The 17,949-nt window shown below is 41.9% G+C and overlaps 1 pseudogene; it reads right to left on the reverse strand.

The window, feature by feature from the left end:
- Positions 1-402: 402 nt before the first annotated feature.
- On the reverse strand, positions 403-17,091 carry LOC127548883 (vomeronasal type-2 receptor 26-like; annotated as a pseudogene).
- Between the last annotated feature and the right edge of the window lie 858 nt (positions 17,092-17,949).

Consider the following 17,949-nt stretch of genomic DNA (forward strand, 5'->3'; position numbering starts at 1 on the left):
GTGTTAAGTAGTTTTAGCCTTACTACCTGCCTTGGAAGGTAGGTGCTATTATGCTCCCAATGTATAGACAAGAGAACTGAGGACATGTTAGGAGTGACATTGCTCATAAACACCTGGAATAAAAACTGAAAGTAGATCTTGTGGACTCCAAGTCCTAAGGAGTAACCACCACACCACCTGGCATCAGGATGTGTAAAAGGGAAGAATAGCACAGGGAGAATGATCTCAGGGGGACTGAACCCCAAGGGAAACTGAAGTTGATGAGGAAGCAAAGGACAAGGGAAATAGGGAAAGACAGTTCAGGGTGGAAGGGAGGATGACCTCTGATATAATGTTGAGATTCAAAAGGAGACCCCAAAAGTTTGGGTTCACAGACCCATATTGTGAGGCTTCTCAAAAGAATCAGCAGGCTTCAATTTGACGTAATGTCAGGAGGATCCCATAGCATTTGGGAATAAAAATGCAGCCCAGTAACCCAGCACTGGAGGCCAAGATGGAGAAGATCTCCACGATCATCACGGCCTTCCCTTTGGAGCTCTGATATGTGGGGAGAAAAGAGACCCAGACGCTGCAAAACACCAACATGCTGAACGTGATGAACTTGGCTTCGTTGAAGGCATCAGGTAGGTTCCTGGCCAGGAAGGCTATGGTGAAGCTGCCCAGGACCAGAAAGCCCATGTAGCCCAGGACACAGTAAAATGCAAAGGTGGAGCCCTCGTTACATGTGAGGATGATGTGCCTGGATTCAGAGCATGTGTCTGCCTCTGGAAAGGGGGGATGGGTCCCCAACCAGATGGCACAGGAAAGCCCTTGGATTCCGGAGCAGATGAGAACCACACAGTAGGGCACTCTGGGATGAAGGAACATCCGCATCCTGCTCCCTGGCCCTGTCACCCTGAAAGCCAGAACCACGATGATGGTTTTGGCCAAAATGTAGGAAACAGCCACTGTGAACACAATTGCAAAGACTGTTGGAAAAGGCAGGAAGCAGTGGTAGGACGGCCCATGAAGAGCAAGGAGCAGAGGAAGCAGGAGGAAAGGGAGGTGAGGAGCAGGTAGCTGAGGTTCCTGTTATTGGCTTGGACTATGGGAGTGTCTTGGAACTTCACAAAGACCCACAACACTAGGACTGTCAATAAGGACAAAGAAACAGCCACAAAGGTCAATACCTTCTCCCAATTTTTTTTCACATCCAGGAAGGTCACAGTCTTGGGAAAGCAGTGATCTCTCTGTTCATTTGGATATTCATCCTCTGGGCACTTCTTACATTGCTCGGCATCTACAGGAAACAAACAGGGGTTTAAGGTGGAGATCACAATAATTGTCCTCATGCCTCCATAGGATACTAAATTCTGTTCCTTCTTTCCTGAGAGATGCAGTCAGTGGTAAGTAACATGGCATAGAGGGCTAGACCAACTCTGTTCTTGGGCTTGAACCTGTGGCTTCATTATCCTTTCTTTACTTAACTTCCTCTTAATTTAATTTCTTTCATTTAATTTCCTCAATCTTATTACTTAGTACTGGAAGATTTCACAGTGGATTCCTTTAGGATCAAATGCCAAGATTATTTTTTGTGCTGTGTTGTGTAACAACTCTATTTAAAGGTTTACATGCATTAAGCCTTCCTGATTCTGTCCAACTCCTGTTGCTGTTATTTATCTTAAAAAGGCCAAGGCCTCCCATGTCACCCAACTTCATCTCCAGTCCTCCTGATCTTTATCTTTCTATTGGACCCAGATGACCCTAGAGGGTAAAGTGAGGCAGATTTCATACAGCTCTCTCTTACTTAAATCCAATTTTCTTGCATGTCATGGTCTTACCTCCCTGATGTTGTGGTCCTCTTTGAGAAAGAAGAACAAAAAACAAAATCTGTGGGTTAAGCTGACCCATAAACTGGAATTAGTCCTGCACACATATATTGTACCTAGGATATATTATAACATATTTAACATGTATAAGACTGCCTGCCATCTAAGGGAGGGGGTGAAGGGAGGGAAGGGAAAAGTCAGAACACAAGTGAGTGCAGGGGATAATGTTGTAAAAAATTACCCATGACTATGTACTGTCAATAAAAAAAGTTATTTGAAAAAAAGAAAGAAGGATCTGTTCCCTCAAAACATTTGGGGTCTTCCAACTTGATTTATCCCAGGTGGATGGTTCCAAGTGCTGGAGCCAGCCCTAAGCTGGATGCCAACACAGGTTTCATCTAATTATATTTGTGTTGATTTGTAGCGAGCCTCAGATAGTGAGGGAACTCTGGGTAAGGTATGAGACCCTTCAACCCAGAGGGAACCTGCTGACTATGTCTGATTTGGCTCCTCACCTCCCTCTGGTGTTGTCACCTTACCTGAAAAGTCAAGGAGGGAGTGACCACCTGTGTTCTATTTACACATCAACAGCAGGGGCTTATACTTACCCCAGGTGTTAACACAGTGGGCTGTGAGATGTACCATAGTTAGCACTTGCCCAGTGTGCTGGGGGATGTGGGTATTTAAGGGCTGGGAAGACTAGAAAGAGTCACTTCATTTTGGACCATCCTGGTGGCTCTCCTTCCTCCTTCACTCCTCCACTAAGACCGAGGCTGGTCCCGAGATCCTCCAGAGAGCTAGTCTGGACACTACCTTTTGGCACCCGACGTGGGCCTCTGGAAAGTGTAGAATATTTTGTCTCCCCAATTTGGGGCACAAGGAAGCACACTGTGTTTGGCGCCTAAGTGAGGCCTTAGACGTGGGGTTCTGGACATTAAGCCTTATTCTCAGCAGCTCAACTGACGTGGGCCTCTGGAAAGTGTAGTATCCTTTGCCACTCCAGTTTGGGAGCTCTAGAAAGCACACTCTATTTTGTGCCCAAGTAAGTCCCTAGACTTAAAGGTCTACTGGTAAAGCCCTGTACTCAGCAGCTCAACTGACAGAAGTGTCAAGTTCAGTGGAGAAGTTCCCAAGACCTGTGAAGACTCTGATCATCCCCAGGCAGCAGATGGAGCCCATGGAGGGTGTGACTTGTGGCTTTCCCATGGTCCCCATTCAGGAACCAGTGACCTTCCAGGACGTGGCCGTGGACTTCACCTGGGAGGAGTGGATGATCCTGGAGCCTGCCCAGAGGGCCCTGCACAGGAGCGTGATGCTGGAGAACTACCAGAACCTGGTCTCTGTGGGGATTCCTGTTTCCAGACTGGATCTGATCTCTGTGTTGGAGAAGCAAGAAGCAGCCTCGAGTCCCAAGAGTAGAGACTTCGGTGGGTCTCATCAAGATGTACTTACTCATCATCAGAGAACTCAGCCTAGAGAGAAACCATTTGTGTGTAAGGAATGTGGGAAATGGTATGCTAACAGGCAGAATCTCACTATTCATCAGAGAGTTCATACTGGAGAGAAACCCTTTGAATGTAAGGAATGTGGAAAAGCCTTCAGCCAGAGACCACACCTTAGTCGTCATCAAAAAATTCATACGGGAGAAAAACCCTTTGAATGTAAGAAATGTGGAAAAGCCTTCAGTGATCGAGGATCCCTTACTGTACATCAGAGAAGTCACACTGGAGAGAAACCATTTGTGTGTAAAGAATGTGGGAAAGGTTTTACTCGGAGGAACTATCTTACTATTCATCAGAGAATTCATACCGGAGAGAAACCCTTTGAATGTAAGGAATGTGGAAAAGCCTTCAGCCAGAAACAATACCTTATTGATGATCATCAGAGAACTCACACTGGAGAGAGACCATTTGTATGTAAGCAATGTGGGAAAGGTTTTAGTCATAGGAACAATCTCACTGTTCATCAGAGAGTTCATACAGGAGACAAACCCTTTGTATGTAATGAATGTGGAAAAGCCTTCAGCCAGAGACATCACCTCATTCGTCATCAAAAAATCCATACTGGATAGAGACCCTTTGAATGTAAAGAATGTGGAAAAGCCTTCAGCCATCAAGGATGCCTTATTGTACATCAAAGAACTCACACAGGAGAAAAACCATTTATATGTAAGCAATGTGGGAAAGGTTATAGGCACAGAACAATCTCACTATTCATCAGAGGGTTCATACTGGAGCGAAACCTTTTGTATGTGATGAGTGTGGGAAAGGCTTTATTAGGAAGTTTTACCTTATTACTCATCAGAACATTCATACTGGAGAGAAACAGAATTTGTTGAAATAGAGAGATTTCAGACAGGAACCACCCCTTCACTGTCACCAGAGAATTCATATAATTCTGGCAACTCAGTAGGAGAAAAATCTATTCTTCCTAAAATAATTCATTGTGGCTCTTTTTGGTTAACATGCCACCTGTACTTCTCAACCTGGGCCTATTTCATCCCCTCCTTTTTCATCCCCTCCAAATCCAACACATGAAAAAACTGACATTGTCTGTTTTGTTTCACATTGAGTTCAACATTGTAAAGGAGAGGGGAAGGAGTACCATGGTCTTCCCTCAGAATTTGATTTGGGTTTCATAACTTCTTTAGTCTGATTTCTAATGTATTTTTGTATTTCACAAATGTAATTGATGTAGCAAATGTATTGATGTATCTAATGTATTGATGTATTTAATAAATGATATTCTATTCTTTTTCACATTTTATTAGTATATGGTTTTTGAGCAATAATTTATCCTTTTGGTGCCTGCTTTAGCTGTATGCCAGAAATTTTGGAATATTGACTCACTTTTATGATTGTCTTTGAAGCTGTTCCTGTTTCTACAATCTGTTCCTTGACTGACATATTTAATATTTCACTATTTCAGTTTCCATTTTGTGGAGCTGTCTGAATTGATTACTATTTAACATATTATCATCTGTAAAGGAAGGGATTAGCATTTATTTTATATATATATATATATATATATATATATATATATATATATATGTATATATATATATATATATATTGATTTCCTTAAAAAAAAAAAGACAGCAAGGAAATCAAATCAGTCAATTCAGATCTAATCAATTGAAAAAATATTAAGTGTACTTGGATAGGATGAGCAAGTATAATAAAGATGACAATACTATCTAAACTAGTCTATTTAGCACTATTCCAGACTCCAAAAAAACTATTTTAATGACCTAGAAAAAATAACAACAAAGTTCATATGGAAAAACAAAATGTCAAAAATTTCAGGGGAATTAATGAAAAAAAAATCAAATGAATCTGTACCAGATCTAAAATTATATTATAAAGCAGCGGTTACCAAAACCATTTGTTATTGGCTAAGAAGTAGACTAGTTGATCAGTGGAATAGGTTAGTTTCAAAGGCCATCACCTTTCATTACAAAAGTTAGTCCCTGGTCACAAGGAGATTACCTACTTCTGGGAGAAGATAGCCTCCACCCTTGAATATTCCTTGATATCCTTGGGGTTTTCAGTTTTCTAATTTGTTTCATTTCTCCTATTTAGTTCTCCTAATTGTGGAAAACAAGTTGTCATTGATTTTTCACAATTCCCCTCCTTTTTTTGTTTCAATAATTTGATTTCTCCATCTTTTTCAAGCCTCTCAAATTTGGCTAATTTTTACATGCCATGTCATAAAAGCTTTTTAATCTCTGCACAGATTTCTTTATGCAGGATGGATAATCCATAACTTCTCTGCTATTTCTTCTAATAGGGCTATACGAGGAGTGAAACTACTTCCAAATATAAGACATGCTCCTCCTCTTCTTGCTGACAATCATTCCAAAGTCAGGCTATTTTCCCAAGCCATTCTGCTTAGTGACATCTGACTATTCTGTCATTCCCTTCACTGCCTCTTTGCTGTAGATTCATGTAATAATATTTACTCACCAGAGTAGGAATGATCCATATCCAGAGCTAGGTTTCTAGCCCTGAATTCACCAGTTACTGTACTGCACTTAGTTCTCCTGATTCAGTTTTACTTTCTTCATCCAATGCCAGCGTAAAAAGGGATAGCCAGTTGGGTCAGTGCACAAGTGCCCACTCAGTTCCCAGCCAAAGCAGGTTGGAGAGTGCTGCCTCCACAATACCACCCGAGGTTTGGTTGGGATTCGCTCATTCCAGAAACTGTCAGAGCTCGCCTCAGAGACGTTCCAAACTCAGATATGGGAGACTGCAATCCCAAGATTTTGGAATCTTTCATGCTGCCATGAGAAGTAAGCTGACTGATCTCCAGAGATAAAGGACTCCTGTAAAGCATTGCAAGTCTCCCCAGGAAGGTTCCTTTGGTAAAGGAATAATTCACTCTCATGTTCTTCAATAAACAGAGGGAATGAACTATCAAGATATGTGGCAACCAGCATATGAATGGGATTGATTAGATGGAGTTTTCCCAGTTTGAGACCAAGTCACATGCTCCTTATTCCCAGAGCCAAAAGATGAGGTCTTGAACCCTGAGATGCAGGAAGTCATATGAAGTTAGTGAAGTTACAGGAAGTGATATGACCCACAGGAACCAGACACTATCCAATGAAAAAATTTCGGTCTTTTCCTGTTTAACTGGCTGTTCTACTTCCTGCTATTTGGGCTGAGTACATAGAGGGGCTGGGATGTCTCCTAGGTGTGCTGTGTGTCTCCTTGCAAGGACTCAATGAATTCTTTCTCTTTATATCTGAAGATTACTTAATTTGAGGAAGGGGGTCCAGCACCCATCCCCCACACATAGACACATAAATTGCTCTTTGTTTAGACTCTTTAAAGCACAATTTACCAGTTCTACTCAGGCAGTGATGTCTATCACTTGCCTTAAGTCCTTAACTTCATTCCAAATCGTCCTAAGAGATCTAAACCTATTTCATGTAAAGCCAAACTTACTCTTTGATCTGCATTTTCTAAATGGCTGGCCCTTGTCCCAAACCAAACATTATTTCAAAATGGACAGCAGTTCCTAAAGATCATGTTTTTCATTGCCTAGTGGGATAGAATTTGCCATGTCCTTCCTGGGGACTTATTTCTGGATATTCCTCTGGTCTTCATCTACTCTCATATAATTATTGAGGTTGTGATATTTCTGGATTTTTACATACTAGTACAAAAATAACCTCTTAGTGATTTTCTCTATCAGTGGTCATGAGAAGAGAGTTCCCTGCAGAAACTCATCCATCTGCCTGGAAATCTCCCCTTCTGGGCATAGGGAGCAGTTGAAGCAACAGGGAGCCTTCCCCTCCAAAGGGAGCTTCCTGAATCCAGCCTGACAACTGTCACTGCAGACTGCAGAGGGAACCTAAGATAGTGACAAGAGAGTGAAATACACATTTTTTAAAATATTGTATTTTATTTTGTTTTATAATAACTTTATATTGACAGAATCCCTGCCAAGGTAATTTTTTTTAACAACATTATCCCTTGCACTCGTTTCTGTTCCAATTTTTCCCCTCCCTCTCTCCACTCCCTCCCCTAGATGGCAAGCAGTCCTATATATGAAATACACATTTTTAAATGAGAACTCCTGACATTTGTAGAAGAAAAAGGAAGCTTATTGCCTATGCAAGCCTCTCTCACAGCTACTCTCACAGACAAATAAGTAGGAGTCTAGACAGAATTCTGAGCTCAAGTCAGGAAGACCTGAATTAAAAACTAGCAACTCATAATAGCTATGTTGCCCTACATAAGTCACTTTTCCTCTGTATTCCTCAGTTTACGAAATTTTAAAATGGGAATGATAACATTGCTTTTCAGAAAAGAAGTACTTACCAATTTGGAGGATCAAATAATATATTTATAAACCACCTTTGCTGTTTAATAAATACCTCTTCCCTTGCCTCTTATCATATGTTGTTAAGAAGAATGAGATTGGTATTGATTGTCAGTTTTATATTAATTTAGAGAAACTCTTTTCTGTCATGCACCAGAAAAGAGAAATGATACTTAAACCAGAGAAAAAGCTAATTATAAAAATCCTTAGAAAAATAGCCTATTCTGGAACAACCAGAAATTCACCAATTTGAAGAAATAGAAATTGAAACAATTTTTCAGTCTCAAAGGAACAGAGATTCTATATAATTTTTTAATTTCAATATAAATTCATGCTTTCCTCTCTTTCACTTAGTTGTAGGACAGTGGGAAGAATACCTGATGTGTATATATGAGTACGTACACATACATGCATATGTGTATGTATATACATATTGACCTACCCACAAATTCTTTTGTCCAATATACAGTTTTCTAACACTAGACTGAGGTCACAGAGAAAAAAAAAGGTGCAAGACAAAGAACAAAAGAAAAATAAGGAAGCACCAAAAACCAGAATAGCATTTCTTAAATGGTATGTTATTTATTAGTTTTCAGGAAAAAAAGGAAACAATATAAAATGAAAATTCAATGGGGCAGCTAGGTGGTGCAGTGGATAGAGCACCTGAAATCAGGTGAACTTGAGTTCAAATCGGGTCTCAGACACTTAACACTTCCTAACTGTGTGACCCTGGGAAAGTCACTTATTCCCTTCTAATTTAATATCTTCTCATTTATATTTACTTTTGGTTCATTTATTTATTTTTCTAATTTTTAGAATGCAGATTTAGTTCATCTTCTCTTTTTGTAAATGCTTAATGAGAGATTTTAAGTCTATTCTCCCCCCTGGAATTACTTTGGGTGAATCCCAGAAATTTGGGGATATTGTTTTATCATCCTCACTTTCTTTTGCAAATATAGCACTTCTGACAACTTTTCTCTGACTCAGTCATTTAAAATGTCACTGATAAATCTCCATTAAGGTTTAAATCTTTTTTTTTTTGGTGATCCCTAAACCAGATCCAATTTCCGTTCTTATTTCATTAGGGAATGAAAGACTGTATGAATTATTTCTACCATTTTTTTACATTTGTTTGCAATATCTCTGTATCTGCGTGATTAATTTTTGTAGAAGTTCCATATGTGGCAAGGAAATATGCACATCCCTCCATTTCCTCCTTTAGAAAGTACCATAAGCCTTTTACCTCAAGTGCCTTCCTTTCAGAATTCTCTGCATCACAGCAAGTGCCAGGGAGAACATGGCTCCATAGCTGGGAACATTGCCTCCTGATATTTGCCCTCTCTTTTTCCTTTCCCTTTCTTCCACGTTCTCCTAGAAATCTCAATCCTGGCTTTGTAGGCACTAACCCCTTAAGCCTCAGGAGTTTCAAAAACAGTAGACCTAATATTTATAGATGTGGTTACAGATCTCAACCATATGTGATATCTCTATTCATGTCTTTCCCCCTAATTTGAAGCCTCGGCTTGTCTGCCAAAACTCTTGGGTGCTCTGTTGTGTTCAAACAGCATCTGTATGAGAGAGCAACCGGAGGACTTCTGAGGACCTCAAAGCCGAGGTAAGATTGATATTATATTTACCAGACCTCCTCTGATTAGGCCTAGGAATAAGGATTGAATAGCATTAGTTGAGGGCGAGAATGGCCTCAACAAACAAGGCTGTACAGCATAATGAACTGGAGCTCTTTTCATACTCTATGCGTCTCCCACCTCATTCATCTGACCTTTGAGATCAAAGGGCTCATAGACTTTGAGCTCTTAAGATGGCCACAACAAAACCTGATGAATGCAACCTTATGAAAGGCTTTTAAACAAAGGGTATGTCTTACTATACATCTGAGAAGCCACACTGGAAAGAAACCTTATAAATAAACATAAACCTTGTTATAAATTTTAAAAGTGCAAAGTTTATAAATGCAAATGTGGAAAAGCTTTTACAACAAGGGGAACTCATGTTACATCAGAGAATCCACACTGGAGAGAAACCTTATGAATGTAGCCAGGATGGAAAGGTTTTGAAACAAAGTGTAATTCTTATTGCGAGGATCTGAGAATCCATACTGGAGAGAAACCTTATAAATGCAAGGAATATTGAAAGAGTTTTTGATAAAAATCTGTTTTTGCCACATCTGTGAGGAAATATAAAGGCATTAAAATAAGGAGGAATATGAATTAGGGAGAAAATGATCTGAGAATCCATACTGGAGAGAAACCTTATAAATGCAAGGAATATTGAAAGAGTTTTTGATAAAAATCTGTTTTTGCCACATCTGTGAGGAAATATAAAGGCATATAAATGATATAAAAATGAAGCAGTCTCATCTTGTCTTAGGAAATCCAATGATTCCTGAAGATTTTAAAAGTCCTTTTAACAGTCTTATTGTCAGCCATCTGACTCTCCATCTGTGGAAATATAAGCAGATCCTGTTCCCCAAGCGGTTATCCTAATTCCCTTCTATTTACCAAATTTGGGATTTCTCCTCATCATCTGGTAATTACATTGGAGTTGAGCATCAGTGCTCAGTTTAAATCATGTATTGGTGACATAACTATCACAAGGACAATCGCGGGGGGGGGGGGGGGGGAACTTCTAGCTTTACCATGCAGGAGAGGTTTATTACTCTACTTGCCTTTGAGGACCTGATTACATCTAAAGTTGTTTAGCAGTTTAGTATTGTGTTAACCTGTTTTCTCAGCAGAGTTTTTAAATCAAACCCAGTAAGATGTACAGAAGACAAGGAGGCAGTAAAAAGTGCTGCTTCCAACAGACAGAGGTGAAGTCGGAAATGGGACTATGGCATTGAGGTCACTAGCAGCCACAGCCTTCTCTCTGAGGTTGGGGTTCACTGGTTAGCCGTCCACCCTGCGGAGCTGAAGGTTTGTGTTGTACCCCAGACTCTGCAGCATTCAGATCCAGACTTCCATCTTGAATATTCTGATAGATTTTCTTGGCAGCCTCCAGGAATGCATCCTCTACGTTCTCTCCTGTTTTTGCACTTGCTTCAAGAAACAATAAGCCATTTTCCTCTGCAAATTGTTTGGCTTCTTCATATGTAACATCTCTCTGTGCTTCCAAATCTGCTTTATTTCCTATGAGAATTATTACGGTATTTGGATTGGTGAGATTCCTTGCATCTGTCAACCAGCTGCTTAAATGGTTATATGTGCTTCTTCTAGTAATATCATAGACCATAAGTGCTCCCGCTGCTCCTCTATTCAGGTTCTGTACTTCTGTGGCCTTGGGGAAGTCATTTAACTTTAACCATGCATTCAAGTTAGGGTTCAGGTCTCTTCTAGCTCCAAATCACATGAGAAAGCAAAGAGCAGCTTGAAGACGAACCCTATTGTTCAATGTCACTTAATGCTGGGTCCTCAGCTTCAGATTAGGGCTAGTAATTCAGGTGACTTCACTAAGCTTTATGGTATGATTGGCAGTTTAAAGCCTTCGCAGGATGAGGAATTCTGGACCAAAATCTTTCTTGATTTAGGAAACTTACACATCAGTCCTAAATGAATGACTCTGTGCAGCAAGGAAATATATATGGATTAAAGTTCTTGGTTGCCATATCATCTTATTGACTCACACTGATCTTGGATTCACTAAAATCCTCAGATCAAATGAATTAGTTTCTAGACAAATGAGACAATATATATGTAAAGTGCTTTGCAAACCGTAATGTGCTATTTAAATTTTAGCTATTGTTGTTTTCATTATTAGTCATTTCTCCACCATCTTGTACTTGAACTAATAAAATTAAATTTTTGAACTCCAGTGGTTTATCATGGTTCATTTTTGTGTGTAGCTTGCTTCCTTCTTCTGGAAAGGAACTTATATAGAAGAAACATACCAGAAGAAAGAATAAAAGGTGTTTTACAACCAATCTGATTATTTGTCCCATCTTTCACACATGAATCCATTATCTCAAATAAATGCAGATCTTGAATTTCAAAAACAGTAGACCTAATACTTATAGATGTGGTTATAGATCTCAACCATATGTGATGTCTCTATTCATGTCTTTCCCCCTAATTTGAAACTGAGTTCCTCTAAAGTAGAGATTGTCGAGTTTTTAATTTCTATTTCTACACACTTGAAACCTACTGAATCTTTCTATTGCATTCTACTGGGGTCCACCGATGACGTCTGAAGTTGCAAAGCCCAGCCAATAGCAGTACTCACAGATATCAAAATTCCCTCTATTTATCTACACTGACTCCCTAATTCTCCCCATAATCACTTGCTCTCCTCCTATCAATTTCAGTGGAACCAACGATGGATCATTTGAATCTCATTTGAGATTTACACACACCTTTAAGTTAGGTGTTGGGAAGCATTATTATCTTCCATTTTATAGATGGCAAAACTGAGGCTCAGAGTAAAGAAATGACTAGTTGAAGAAAGTTGAAGAAACTTGTGGCTCAGAAATCAGGTCATGAGTTAGTTTTCTTTGTTTCTTTGATTTTTCTTCTTTCTTTCTTTCTTTTTTCTTTCTTTCTTTCTTTCTTCTTTCTTAATTTCTTTCTTTCTTTTTTCTTTCTGCAACTTTAATACTCAGGCAGAAAACTGGGTGGTACAGAAGTGAATGACTGGGACCTAGAATGGCATGGAAGACCTAAAATCCAAATGTCTCATTCTCAAATATCAGTTAATTGGCTAACAGAACCATTTAATACATGTTGATTCAGTTGGATTGTTTGTGTCACTTCTCCCAAATCTCCAAAACATTTTCCTGTAATATTGACTTTCTTCTACCTGCCTGTCCCACAGCTTCTGAGGTGCAGTACTGTCTACTTCCAACTTCCTTGGCAGCCTAATCTGTTTCCTTTCATGAATTCTCCAGACAAGCTGAAAATAACCACTGCCTCTTATTAGTCAACCAACTAAAGGGCTATATATTGGGCTAAGTGATAGGGGATGCAGAGAAAGGCAAAAGACAATGTGTACTTTCATATTGCTCATAGATAATATGCAATATGGGGGAGAAATTAAACAAACCACACACACACACACACACACACACACACACACACACACACACACACTATCGACTGCATACTTTGGAGATTATCCCCAGAGGGAAGACTTTAGCTTGAATAGGAAAGGGTTCTAGCAGAAGGTGGGCTCTGACTGAGACTTGAAAGAAGCCAGGGAGGGGGAGATGAGGTGGAAGAGATTTTCAGGCATAACAGACAACCAATGGAAACAGCCAATGGATTTGGAAGATGGAGTTCCTGTATAGGGAACTGCAAGGAGGTCAGTATTGCTGGATGTATGTGGAGTGTAAGTTATAAAAAGAAAGAAAAGGAAGAGGAGACAATGTTATAGTAGCCTTTAAAAGACAAATGAATTTTTATATTGGAGCTTTTAGGTGATGGGAAGCTCCTGGAGTTGGTTGACTAAGGACATGGTCAGACTTGTTCCTGACACTGGCAGCTGAACGTTGGATGGACTGTCCTGATGTGAAATCTACCAGCAGGCTGCCGTCCCAGCCTGAATACGAGGCCTGAAGTCAAGTGGAATGCTGTCAGAGGAGAGAAGATCATTTCCCCCTTTCAGCTCATTCTCCACAGTGGCCAGACAAACATCCCATAGTTCTGCATTGAACTCCTCTCCCTTCTTCAAGTTCTAACTTGGGTACAACTATCTCCACGAAGCCCCACCCTGCCACTGTATTGCATACTACTCTAGACCTCTTCTGTGTATTTACCATAATAGAACATTTATTATTATTATTCGCACACTTTCCCCATTATAGGTCAACCTTTTTGCAAGTAAAATCTGTTTTGCTTCATTTCTATAACGCTCCCACCCAAAATAATGCATCGGGTCCCTTTCTTTTCTAAATTATTTATTCATTCATTACGTTATTTATGCTAGGGAGGGGAGTGACAGTGTAGGGGTCCAGACAGTGAATTCACCAGCAGGGAGAACTTAGTGTAAAAATTTCTGTTCTGGAAGATCATTTCTTCATCTGGAGCTCCGAGAATTGCCTGAGGGCATTGAGAGACTGCCAGGGCTTAAGAATTATTTGCTGAACTGCATTTGTGATTTTTTTTTTTTTTTTAAGAATACTTTTGGCAGAGGGGGAAAAAACAACCACGCCGCCAATTACAAATCGGGGTAGCTGAGTTCAAATATCTTCTTGGATGCTTTTGTCCCCCGGGGAGGACATTTAACTCATCTAGATCTCAGCTTCTCAATTTCTTCCTCTATTAAAATGGGTGTGTTTCAGAGATAGAGGACAAAACGGCCCAGAAAGCAAAGTTCCAGGTCTAAATCCATAATCTAATCATTGGTCCTGGATTTCAAACAGCTCTTTTCCATCACACATCTGGCTCCACAGAAATTGTTCTGGAGAGACCAGGTGTGGGTGTGGAGTGCGTGGGGGGAGGGGGGAGGGAGGAGAGGAGGAAGAGAGGTGGGGCTCACGGAGAAGACAAGCCCGAGTCCCCTTTGGGCAGAGAAGGCCCCGGGCTCATTTCCCATCATGCTCATGCAGCTATGGGCTCAGCATTCGAACGAGCGCGTCCCTTTGCACGCCGAAGACCAGCGGACCCTGGGGCCTGGCTGCCGCTGACAAAGCAGAGGCCGGAGGTCGCTTCGCTCCGGCTTTGTCCCGAGCCGCGGCGGATGCGTCTCGGGCCGCCCGACCGGGGCCGCTTTCCCTTCTCAGCTGTGGAACACGAGGGTACGTTCCCCGAGTCGGAGCGAGGCCGCGTCTCTGTGTCCAGGGGCTCGTTTGCAGGCGTTAGAGACTCTGCGCAGAGGCCGCGTCTCCCAAAGTCCCTTCTAAGAGGGCCCCGGGATGTGGGCGGCTCGTCACTAACTGAGACCGTGGGGGCCGGCCACGTGCGGAGGTAAAGACTTCTGTTCTCCAGCTCTGCGAGCCTCGTGGGGGGTGGGAGGGGGAGGGGCGCGGGAGGGAGGCAGCCTTTCTCGGCCCGTGTTCGGGTGCTCTGGGGGTTGTTTCAAGGAGGTCATTATGAGCGGGAGCCCTAGATTCCCCTCCCGCCGTCTCCTTTGCTCTTCTACGGAGACCAACGATGCCTGGAGGGGGGAGGGGATATGAAGGGCCCGAGAGCAGAGGGAGCTTCAGCTGCTGAGGCGTTCTGAATAGATGGGGAGATCAAAGGTCCTTAGAGACCACCGCAGCGAAGGGGCTTCTTTGGGGTGCTTTTCTTCTCTCATTTTTTTCATCCTTCCCTCCCTCTGTTTCCTTCCCTCCTTCCTTGGGGTCAGGAACACCCGTGTTCAAAGACCACCTGGGACAACTGGCAATCAAGGAGTGGAATAGCCTTTCTCTTTGAGCAGAAGGACTTATTAGGCTAAACTATCAGGATTAGAGAGAGGCAAGAGAGGATTCCCAGACCAATTTGGGAAGATAAGCTAGAAATTGCGTCCCAAGGTGACTTTGCAAATGACATCTGGCAACTTGTGTGCATCTGCCAGGAAAAAGGAAAGAAAGAAACATTTTGCAGAAATGAAATAAAATGTGCCTTTAATTTTTTTTTTCTATTGACTATTCTGAGTTGGGGAATTTGGCTTGAGTGCTTGAATGTGTTTACTGGATTCCTAGAATCCAGTTCTTTCAAAAACTTGATGTTCATCAAAATACATTTTTCAAAGTACTTCTGATCCTACATTTGAACCCATGTCTCATTGAAGGGAAATGGACTTTTAATTCTTTCTGATTCATTCACATACTTGTAGAGGTCTGGAAGGATTGCAGAGGGCTGGAACTCTGAAAAGGATCCCATCCACATAGTGCCTGAAGCCACATTTGAGCTCAAGTCTTAACTCCAGGGCCCTTTATCCACTGAACCACGGAGCTCCCAGCTGATTCCTAGAAAAACTCATTAATTCAAAATGTTAATTGTGTAAGGACTGCTTTTGAGCTGCTTAATTCTGGATAGCAAATGTACTTCCCAGGTCCTTAGAGAGAAATTTCTTTAGACTCTTGAGATATTCTGAAATGACTTGTCACCACCACCATAATTACCACCACAGCAACAGGAACTCAATTCAATAGGGAGTCACTCCTCACATCATTTTAAATAGGGTTATGGGTCCAAAGGAGTCCGGAAAAAGCTGCAATGTTGAAAAAGAATTAGATTATATTTTAAATTTTTTTTAAAGTTTTAAGACAAAAAGATAAAAACTAGAATCTATGGATAAAAATTGCAGGGAGAAATAATTAGATTCTGTGTAATGTAAAAATCTCCCCATCTTCTGAACAAGTAAAATAGACTACCTTAGAAGATACCTAGCTTTCCATTACTGGAGATCTTCAAGTGAAGCCGAAAGAATAATTTAGCAAGGAGCTGATAACATCTCTGCTCCTTTCCTACTCTGAAATTCTATGATTTTTCTTCCCTATCTTGATGAAGTAATTGACTTCTCATTTTGTCAAAATGGGGGGACATTTAAAATGGTTATTTTTTATCATGAAGACTATATAACAGATAAGCCCCTTTCTTTCCAGAAAATGATTGAAGGTTTACGGGTATTATTTCCTTTGTGCATCAATTTATATGCATATCTGTCTGTACAGTATTTAGTAAAGATATCACCCTGGGCATGTTGTGCAAAGGTGTAGAAAACAGAAAAAGAACAGTTCTAGGAATCCAATAAACACATTCAGGCACTCAAGCCAAATTCCCCAACTCAGAATAGTCAATAGAAAAAAAAATTAAAGTCACATTTTATTTCATTTCTGCAAAATGTTTCCTTCTTTCCTTTTTCCTGGCAGATGCACACAAGTTGCCAGATGTCATTTGCAAAGTCACCTTGGGACGCAATTTCTAGCATATCTTCCCAAATTGGTCTGGGAATCCTCTCTTGCCTCTCTCTAATCCTGATAGTTTAGCCTAGTAAGTCCTTCTGCTCAAAGAGAAAGGCTATTCCACTCCTTGATTGCCAGTCTCACAGGCCTGAGTATCGGAGGAGAATCATTCCTGGGGAAGGAGAAAGTAAATACAGATAAAAATCTGCCTGTAGCTGGAATCCTTTGCTTAAACCTTTAACCCCAGCATGGTATCCTAAAAAACAAAGAGGTCTCTAAGTGATCTTAAAGACCGAGAGACAATGGACAAAGCCCTGGAGGATTTGGATTCCATCCCAGATTTGTCCCTTCCTAACTGCTGGATTTTGAGCAAGTCACTTTCGCTGAGCCTGGTTCCTTTTTTAGAAGATACTTAGTTGGCTCCTGAGATCTCTTTTAGCTCCAAATCAGTGATCACATGATCTTACCTCCGTGACCATAGGAAGTATCTATGAATGTCTCACTTTCCCAATTGTAAAATGAAGGAATCAGACATGGCTTCTGGGATGCCTCTCGGGCCCAGGACTTGGTACTGGGAGGCAGCATGGAAGAGTGGATAAGAATAGGAGCTGCCATTGCGGAACCTGAAGAATTGGGAAAGCAATTCACAGCCTCACAACAACCCTGTGACGTCAGCCCAAGAAGGATTATTGTTTTACAAACGAAGCATGAATGGGTCCATTGACTCACTTCTGCTTCCCCAAGTGGTCCCAGGTGGTCTTTGAACACAAGATGTTCCTGACCCCCAAGGAAGGAGGGAAGGAAATAGAGGGAGGGAAGGATGAAAAAAATGAGAGAAGAAAAGCACCCCAAAGAAGCCCCTTCACTGCGTTGGTCCCTAAGGACATTTGATCTCCCCATCTCTTCAGAACACCTCAGCAGCTGAAGCTCCCTCTGCTCTCGGGCCCTTCGGAGCCCCTCCCACCTCCAAGCATCATTAGTCTCCATAGAAGAGCAAAGGAGACGGCGCGAGGGGAATCTAGGGCTCCCGCTCATAATGACGTCCTCGAAGCGACCCCCAGAGCATCTGAACATGGGCCGAGAAAGCCCCCCGATCCTCTGCAGCCCCTGCTCCCAACTCCCCGGCTAGGCTCGCAGAGCCCGAGATGAGAAGTCTCTGCCTCCGCACTTGGCCGGCTCCCACGGTCTCAGTTCGTGATGAGCCGCCCACGTCCCGGGGCCCCTTCAGGACTTTGGAAGACGCGTCATCTCCGCAGAGTCTCTAACGCCTGCAAAAGAACCCCTGGACACAGAGACACGGCCTCGCTCCGACTCAGGGAACGTGCCCTCGTGTTCCACAGCTGAGAAGGGAAAGCGGCCCCGGTCGGGCGGCTCGAGACGCATCCGCCGCGGCTCGGGACAAAGCCGGAGCGAAGCAGCCTCTGGTCTCCGCCTTGTCAGCGGCAGCCAGGCCCCAGGGTCCGCTGGTCTTTG

Source organism: Antechinus flavipes, chromosome 1 (assembly GCF_016432865.1).
Source record: "Antechinus flavipes isolate AdamAnt ecotype Samford, QLD, Australia chromosome 1, AdamAnt_v2, whole genome shotgun sequence".
Lineage (NCBI taxonomy): Eukaryota > Metazoa > Chordata > Mammalia > Dasyuromorphia > Dasyuridae > Antechinus > Antechinus flavipes.